Source organism: Myotis daubentonii, chromosome 8 (genome assembly GCF_963259705.1).
Source record: "Myotis daubentonii chromosome 8, mMyoDau2.1, whole genome shotgun sequence".
Taxonomy (NCBI): Eukaryota; Metazoa; Chordata; class Mammalia; order Chiroptera; family Vespertilionidae; genus Myotis; species Myotis daubentonii.
The window spans coordinates 73,912,533-73,922,106 of NC_081847.1; the positions used below are offsets into that span (position 1 = coordinate 73,912,533).

At 52.3% G+C, this 9,574-nt stretch overlaps 1 long non-coding RNA gene across 1 annotated transcript in view; it reads left to right on the forward strand.

Moving 5' to 3' along the window:
- The window catches only part of LOC132239055 (uncharacterized), a 149,607-nt gene that overhangs the window by 16,891 nt on the left and 123,142 nt on the right, over window positions 1-9,574 (forward strand). The gene's annotated exons all lie outside the window — the stretch shown is intronic.

Here is a 9,574-nt window from a genome sequence, read left to right on the forward strand (position 1 = left end):
CTCGGGGGAAACCTGGAAATTGTGGCCTCCAGCCTGGAGACATTGTCCCTTCTGGGAGGCACAGGGCGGAGGCTTCTAGTTGGCCTAAGGCAGGAGTGCCTCGAGCCCATGGGGTGAGGGGAGATGAACTGTGTCCCCCATAACCACAGAGATGGAACACTAGGTGAGCCCTCCAGACTCTAAGAGACAGCTGTCAAAACGCTGGCTCTTCACTTCCTCTCCCTCCCACCTCCCTGCCCTGCTCTCCTGGGCTGGCTGGCATAGTAGTCGTCGCCCCTGCCACGGTGGCAGTGGGACCAATGAGAGCGCTCCCAGGTATTCTCAGATACCACGTTGGGAGGAGTGTGATCCCAAAGTAAGCCAGGCCACCGTCACTCCCAGGAAAGAGGAGCGAGAAATTAACCCAGGCACAACGCAGGCAAAGGCACAGAGCACAAGCGTGCAGGGAACAGCACAGGGGAACAGAAAGGCAGAGTGTGAGGGAGGTGAGGCTAGAGGAACAGGCCTTGAGAGCAGTGTAAAAATTTCAGACTTGACTGGTGGTAATAGGGAGGGCCGAAGAGAGGCACGTGGGGTCTGCCCAGAGTGCGGGTCTTTCTTAAGTACATTAGGCAGAGTCAAAGGCAAATACACAACTGAAGCATCTGACCTTTTCCTAGGGCACCCAATATTTATGCATTTTGCTCTTCACCCAAATTCTATTCATTTACCCAAAGAGTGTGAAAAAGGCACTTTAGGAAACTGCTATAAATCCAGTGCAAGTCACCATGGTAACCTGATTAGCAGCTAAATTAAGTTCATGATTAAGAAGAAATAAATAAAAATAACTCTCCTCCTTGGCTGGGACTACCCACCGGGCCACTGACAGCTGAGCAGATGCTGAGGCCTTGGAAAGCCTGGGCCTGGCCCCAGCGGAGATGCTGGGGCTGGGAAGGGAGGCACTGATTGGCTTAGAGAAAGAAGCAGCCCAGCCTGGTGTTAACACTGCCTGGGGCCCCTGGTGGCCAGGCTGGGGAGTGCAGGCTATGTTTCTGAAGGCCAAAGCTCTTGTTTTCACAAGGGAGACAGGCTCTCCAAGGGTATCTTCCTGATGTCCTGGACCAGCCTTCATTTGTTCAAGTATCCCTCCTATGTATTGCCACCTCTTCAGAGCCAGGCGCCATATGTTGGGTGCTAGGGACTCCAACGTGACTCAGATCTAGTTTTGGGCCTGGAGGCCCAGTCTAGTGGTGGAAACAGATGTAACAGATACTTCTGGGCACAGTGTGATAAACGCATTGATGAAGGTCAGAATAAGGTGCTATGGAAACATGGATCAGCCAGGGGGGCTCCCCGGAGGAGGTGATGCCTGAGAAAAGGACAGATGTTGACTGCTGGAGACTGCCTACTTCAGGTGGGTTTTCTGTTTGGACCTGACTGGCAGGCTCTTGGTGCCCCACAGCCAGCCTGGAATGGGCTGGCATCAGCCCCGATGAGGCCTGAGGGGTCTTCTTGAAGTCTGTGCTGTCAATCATAGGGATCAGCAGCAAGAGAGATGGGTGCAAAGAGAGAAATGAGGCTCCCACTTAGCCATTCCAAAGCAGTCTAGTGCAGTGATTGGAGTCAAACAGGCATCAATGCCGTCTGTCACCTGCTAGCTGGGGCCCCTGGCAAGTGAGTTAATCATTTGAGCCTCAGCCTCCCTGTCTATAGAACACGGGTGATGATAATGCCTCCTATCTGGCAAGGTTATCTTGGAGGACTCAGTGAGCTGATGTAAGCTAAACGAGGCTCAGTCCCTCACATGTAGAGAATGCTTGGTGAGGTGCTTGCTGCTGTTAATTTCGCTACATGGGGAAGTGTGCCATGACTGGGCGGGAGAAGGAGGGTGTGGTGGCCCTGGAAATTCATCCTTAAGCCCAGTCATGACTGATCTCGGGGGTGGGAGGGTGGTGCTAGTGCAGGCCCATTCCTCTAAAATTTGGGGCTCCCAACAGGTGACTGAAACTTTCCTGGGACAGCGCTGTCATATGAGTCTCAGTCCCATCCCCTTCCTCCTCCCTCTCCTCTCAGAGACATCAGGCCTGCACTGTGGTCTGAAGGCTCTCCTTGCCTCCTCCTGCTCCCTCCTCCTTGATCCTTCACGGTGTTTCCCCAATAAACCTCTTGCGTGCTTAACCTTGTTCTGGCATTTGCTTCTCAGAAGACCCAAAATGACATAGAGGGAAGAGTCCTAGAGTTGTGGCAGTAGAGGTCTAAATGAGACCCAGCAGTAGTCACAGGGGGGCCTGTAGGTGGGAGGTCAAGGCCTGCAAGTCTCCGGTTTCTCCCCACGTCCTGTCTTCAAGTGTGTGTGCCCCCGTGCATGTGTGTACGTGGGTGCGCAGCCCCGGGCATGCCTCCGTCACTGCATTGGCCACAGTGTAGTGAAAAAATCTGTTTCCAACACAAGAAGATGAGCCTCTCAGTTTGTTCCCAGCACTTAGCTCTGCAGACAGCCTCGTGTATAGTAGATGCTCAGTCAAAATACCTGAGTGCCACTGGGATCTGTAGCTATCTTAAATTTTTCCTTGAACCAATTTTTGTTTTCATTTTATGGTATTTTGAATTGGTTCGCATTAGGTTACTTAAGCTTTTTAGTCCTTTGTTTTTATGACAGAGACATATACGCAGAAGAGCTTCATAGAGGCCACACCTGCGGGCAGACCCTGTAGCCATCCCCCACCCCCATCTCTCCACCATCCCCTTTCTAAAAAGGAACTTGGAGTCTCAGCTCAGCTGGCTGGATGAATCTTCGTTGGGTCCTCTCCTCCTGTCCTCCCACCTCCGCTTCCCCCCCACCCCCATCTCTCCCTCCCAGCTCGGCAAGATCGGGGAAGCTGCAAACCCAACCCTTACATCAAAAGGGAACTTGAAAAATACTTGGAGCAAAAACTGCTAACTGTGCATCCTTGCTCCGTGCTGCTCTGATATTAAATCAGGAAATGGCACTGAACAGCCGCTCCAAACACAGAAACAGGGGTTGTCAACACAGAAACCAAAAGCAATCTCTAACAGGCAGAGGTGAAAGGGACCTGGCACAAGGCCGGGATGGGGCTGAGACCCGGGACCGGATTCCTCAGCCTGGCTTGTCTGTGCCGTATTTCCAGCATCCAGCATGGAGCCAGGCTCACAGTCCCTGATGCTGAGTGTACCTTGTCTCCCCGAGAGGCAGAAGAGAATTAAGCATGTTGCATAAAGGCCTTTGGGATGCTCCTTTTGATGCGCACAGATATTTTTTGAGCACCTACTATGTGCTTGACAGTGAACCAAAAAAGATACCATGTGGAGATGATCTAGTTCTCAAGACAAGAGTCCCATTCTTTGGCACGGCATTCGAAGCCTTTCAAGTGTTGGCTCCTGCTGAAGCCTGCGCTCTATGGCCAGCCTCCCTGAAATAGCTCCCCAAGAGCCTGAGATGGTGCCTCTGCTTTGTGCCTTTGTCTGGGCTGGGCTTACAGCTGGGTCTTCCTACACTTCTCTGTTTGACAAACTTCTGCTCAGCCTTCAAAGCCTTAGTTAAGTGTCACCTCTGCTCGTCAGCCTTATCAGCCAACTCCCCCTCTCCCCCTCCCCCCATAGAACCAAGGGTTCACTTGCTGGGGACCTGCCAGCATGGTGGATGCATCACCCTCACACCGCCTCTCCAGTGGCAGTGGGAAAGTTTGTAGTTCCCTGGACGGGAGGACAGAAGCCGTGCCCATCCCTGTGCCCTTCTCTCCCAGTACTGGCCATAGAATGGACATAAATAGATGCACAAATGAGTTACCTGATAAAATCCATTGTGTGGCTGTAGGTCACCTTCATATATTTCGGATGGGAAATTAAATAGAGACAATCTTCTTAGATGCTCATTTGACAGTATTAACATTATAAATGTGTTCATCTTTCAATCCAGGGATTCCATTTCTTTCTGTCTATTCCAGAGAAATACTTGCACACATGCAAAAAAGAGCATGTACAAAGCTATTCGTTGCAGCATTGTTTGCAATAGTGAAAGATTGGGAATGGCTTAAATGTCCATAAATACAAGACAGAGTAAAAAACTACAGCGCATCCACTGGATGAATTGCCATGCATTAGTTAAAAAGAAAGAAGCAGAGTTGGATGTATTGACACAGAACTTGCTGAGTAAAAATAAAAAGCAAGCTGTAGCTCTAGACATAGATGTTAAAACTACATTGTTGCATTTTTTTACAATGATAAAGTAGGCTTGTATAATTCATTTTTAAAAGAAGAAAGGGAAGAAAGAGATTGAGTGACCACAGCAGCTCCTGGCTGAAATGAACCTGGGCTCGGGGCACAGCCAAACTGCATTATCCCCTCCATCAGCCCCAGGCAGCCGGTCCCAGCAGTGGGACGGTGCCACCTACTTCCCCTCTACTCAGAAGCTTACTCCCCTAGCTGTGAGGAGCATGTGGCAGGAAGCTGGAGCCCTAGGGCCCTGAAGAGCATCCAGATAGAGGAGAAGGAAAGACAGGAGGCCAGTGGGACGGGATCACCCAGTCCTGATTTACTCTGAGCTGATCTTTGGACTGAGGAGGAGGGAGAGGTTTGGGAATGATTGCTAACTAAGGGGGAGGAGAGAGCTGGAGGGCATGCAGGAAAGGCCTGAGGGTTCTAAGATATCATGCTGCAAGGAAGCATCACTGTTTCCTAGTTGTTAACTTCATTCACTCATTCATTCTTCCACCACTGTAATTAAGTTCCTCCTGGTGTGGGCATTGCTTGGCACTGGGGACACAGAGACAATTCCATCACACTGTCTTCCTCTAGGACAGCATTTCTCAACCTGTGGGTCGAGACCCCTTTGGGGGTCGAACGACCCTTTCACAGGGGTCACCTAAAACCATCGGAAAACACATATATAATTACATATTGTTTTTGTGATTAATCACTATGCTTTAATTATGCTCAATTTTTAACAATGAAAATACATCCTGCATATCAGATATTTACATTACAATTCATAACAGCAAAATTACAGTTATGAAGTAGCAACGAAAATAATTTTATGGTTGGGGGTCGTCACCACAACATGAGGAACTGTATTAAAGGGTTGCAACATTAGGAAGGTTGAGAACCACTGCTCTAGGAGCTCCCAGTCACGTTCCATCTAGTTTCTCAAAGTGTGTTTCTTGGACCTCAAACGTCAGAATTACCTAGGGAACTTATTAAAATGCAAATTCCTGGGCTCTAACACGTCAGATTGTGGCTCAGGAATTTGTATTTGTAATACATTTTCTCAAGTGGAAAACATTTGGACCAGCTGACCAAAGCATTTCCTTGACCTTCCCTGTGTCATCTCATATGGCCTCTCTGAAATGTGAGGTCTACCTGGATCCAACTTGGAGAGGAGACAGATATCCATGCAAACCCTGCCACGTGATTCCAGGGTGTGTGATTTCTCAGGACCTGGCGCTCTTCTCTCCACCTCCATTTCCTGGTGCATCCCAGTCCCTCTGAGGCCTGGGAAGAGCCACAGACCACCTCCTCTAAGTCCTTGAGACCAAGAAACTGACTGATTCTAGGCAGAGGGGATGGTATGTGCAAAGCCTTGGGGAAGAACACAGCATGGGCTGTGGAAGAACTTACAGAGGGCAGTGTGTGTGGAGCAGTGGGAGGGGGATGCAGTGAAAGATGGGGTGGGTAGGTTGGCAGGAGCAGATCATTCAGGACCTGAAAGCCTTGCTAAGGAGTTTGGCTCTTTGTCCAAGTATCCAAGGAATTTGTAGTTAAGCCAGGGGGGGGGGGGGGGTAAAGGTAGAATGATCAAGTTCATATGACATGAACACTGGCTCCATTGCCCTATGGAGATGAGAAGAGGCCCAGCCAAGGCCCCTGTAGTTATCTAAGGAAACATGGGGGTGGCTTGGGTGAGGGTGAAGGCAGTGGATGGAGAGACTGAGATCTTGAGGTTGAGGGATTGACCGGTGATGGGAGGTGAGGGCCTCAGTCCTGGGGAGCAGTGATGGGGTTTCAGAGTCTCGAACACTGGCCCTGGGGTCCTGGGGAGGTAATAGTGGGAAGGGAGCTCTGCTAGTCAGCTGTCTCATGCTGCGCCCCCCCTCCCCCCCGCCAATATTTAAGAGATGAGTGAATGGTGGCTGAAGGTCAAACTCAGGCCAGAGGCAGGACCAAGGATCAAGGCTGAGATTAGAGGTCAAGGGTAAAGGATAGAATGAGAGGACTGCAAATTCTCTCTCCTTCACCTTGCCTCCTGCCTTGGTTTCTCTCTCATCCTCCAGCCCCAGGGTCAGGGAAGAGGAAAGAGAATGAGGGTCCCCAGGATGTTTGACTGCCATGGACAAGAAGGCACGCTAATCACTGCCCTTATCCTTGAGCCTCGGCAGACACTTGGCACTTGGCAGAGGCTCAGCTGTGACCTGAACAGAACAGCCATGACTGTGGAGAGTTGGAAACCCTGACCCAGAGAGCAGCTGGGGATCTGTGCCGACACCTGGGTGCTCAGAATGCCACCCTGTCCAGATAGAGATCACAAACCCCGTAGTATTCAGAGGACTGGACTTGGGGCCAGAAGCTCCAGCTCATGGCCACCGTGTAACTAAAAAGATTACTTAACGTCTCAGAACCTCCTTCTCCATGTAAGATGGGGACAGTCCTACTCACTCAGAGGGCAAACATAAAAACTGGATTAATTGATAAAACTCTCAGGACATGGTTATACATCTGTATTTACCTACCTGCCTGCCTACCTGTCTTCATAAAATAAGGATAATAATAGTTGCTACCTATTAGAGTCATGAGAATCCAGGGGAAAAATGAATGATAAATGCTTTGCTAGTCCCTGTACCTATGGGAATGAATATTATAAAATGTCCCCTCTGTATTGGAGGCAGCACTGCCCAGTGGCTGTCTAACACAGCACTATCCAATAGGAATAGAATGTAAGCCAATGTATGTAATTTAAAAATGTCTAGTCTTCACATTAGAACAAAGTAAAAAGAGGCAGGTGAAATGGTTGCAGTAATAGAGTCCCACTCCAAGGATATCTGTGTGTATGTACGTGCAAGCGGGAGGCCCCTGATCCTCGGGGAGTGAGCCCGAAAAGGGTTCTGCAGTCAGGTAACTCTGGCTCCCTACTGCACGCAGGAGCTCAAGAATACCTTTTTGAAGCACTGGGCTGACTCTAATGGCCATTGTGTGGGGCAGGGAGCAGTGGAAGTGACAGCTGCCTTTGGGAAAGAGGAAGAGAGAAAAATATCGTGCCACTTCTTGCAGACCACAGACCTTGGGAAGCTCAGATGTAGTGGGAGCAACAGAATCACCCCACCCCCACTGGGCCTGAGGAAAAGAGGCAGAGACCTCCAGGCTCTGTGGAGATGACAGGGGATCCCACATCTGGGTGGTGCTAAGGCAGTAGGTGGGTTCCCGGGGGACCCCTGACTCAGGCTCTTCTCTGGTTGAACACCCTGGAACCCTTGGCCAGCCGGATAGTCCAACCTTGCAACCCATCAGGTGCTGAGGCCCCTGAGTTGTGGGTTCTGTGATTCAAAACTTTCTCTGTGCCCTGTGTCCTCCCCTCACACACACCCCTTCCACATCTCTCCCACCACACCCAAGCACGCAGACGCCCACTCCCACACCAAACACCTGCCGCCTAACCCTCAGGAAAGGACGGTATATGGGGCACCTCAGGGCTGAACCGCCTGCGGGAGCGCCTGGAGTTGCCCGGGAGTGCAAGCACAAGTGGGGTAGGGGGGGAGTGCAAGCACAAGTGGGGTAGGGGGGGAGGAGGGGGAAGTGCAAGCACAAGCGGGGTACAGGGGGGAGTCCAAGCACAAGTGGGGTACGGGGGGAGGGGGGAGTGCAAGCACAAGTGGCGGGAGGGGGGGTGTCAGGGGAGGGGGGCCTCTCAGGTTAGTTAGCTAGTTGGCTTTGCAAGGGCCGGGGGAGGGGTGCAAACCTGGAACCAGCTGGCGGCTGGTCCTTTGCCCCCGTGTAGGAATAACTTCTCTGTCTACCCCCACCCTAGTGTCTGGAGCCCCCGTGGGGACTCTGACCCCGCAGAGCCTCCTGGTCACCAGCAGTAGCTCAAGAATGCCAAGGTGGTGCGCCCAGGACGCCTGGTAGCTGGCCCAACCTGGAGAGGGGCTCCCTGTAGGGTCAAAACTTCAAATTGGAGTTTTGAGGACTAGAGATAACAAAATCTTCCCTAGAGGGCTCTGGCTACTACAGATCCTCCTCGGCTTCCCTTCAAAGGGGGTTTGGGAGTGCGCGCACTCCTCCTGTGTCTCCTGGCCTGCACTGGGCGTATCCTCCGGACTCTCCACTTCTCCCACCATCCCTTCTCTTTTCTTCCCTACTTCCCTGCACCCCACCCCACCCGCTTGTCTTTTAGGGATGGGGTGTAGTCTCTGGGTACAGCTGTATACCCTCTGATGGGGAGCCAAGCACTCTGATCCCCTTAGACCCTAGGCACGGGGAGGTGGTTGACCGTGGTGTCGGGAGGTGGCCTTAAGGTTTGGGGTGCGCCACGGGACCCAGCAGCAGAGCGCAGCAGGAGCCGCGGTGAGGGAGGCAAGGCAGTGACGAGCGATCCAGGGCCCTGCAGCAACCTTCACTCCGGAGCAAACTGCTGTCTTTGTCACCCATTTCCAACAGTTTTTGGTGGAGGTGTTTGGGGTGGGGTGGGAGAGGAGGGTCTGGGAGAGCGACCAGGAAACAGATTTGGGGAGGGGAGGTGGACCTAGGGATGGACTGAGATACCTCAGTCAGAGCCCAGGGTATAGGACTGACTGCAACGGAGACAGGCACAGGGACAAAGAGAAGGCTCCTGCCCAGACAAAGCCTGAGTTCTAGACCAGCCCTGAGACGGCGCAGGACGCCCGCGGAAAGCGGAACGTTCGCAACTGCGGAGCTGGGACAGAGGATGGCCGCACTCTGAGACGCGGGCTTCATTCCTCGACAGCGAGGATCAGGGCGACCCAGGGACACAGCGGGAACACAGTCTGGCTCTGCCTCCTCGGCGCGTACACACAAGTCCTCGGTGTCAGGCGCGCTCTCCTAGCCGCGGGTCTCTCGTAGCCGGGAAGGGCGCTCCAGGCTGGAGTTCGGTGGCACAGAGAGAGCCCAGTGCGTTTATCCGGCCCGGGCGCCTGGAGACGGAGCCATCCTCTGCACAGACCAAGACGGCCAACCCAGGATGGCCTCGAAACGTCCCCCCACGGAGCCGCGGGTCCGAGTGTGCTGTCACTGCGTGCAAACGCGACAGGGACTGGGAAGGTGCTTGTCCCGAGTGCCCACCTTCGGGCAGGGCGGGGCAGCGGCTTGGCCCAGACCCAGCCTAACCGTTTCTGCGGAGAGCGGAGAGCGGAGAGCGCGCTCTCGCAGAGGGTTGAAGTCGGTCTCTTACAGCCTTTACAGTTGCCCTTGCCGAACCCAACCTTTCAGTTCAAGTCTTAGTTAAAAGATATTCATTTTATTTAAAACAGGCGGTCTAAGACCACATCCCACCCCCGCCTCACTGAGGGCGCAAGATAATAGTTTTCAGATTAATTGAAGGTAAATATTTTATCTTCTAACGCTAAAAAAA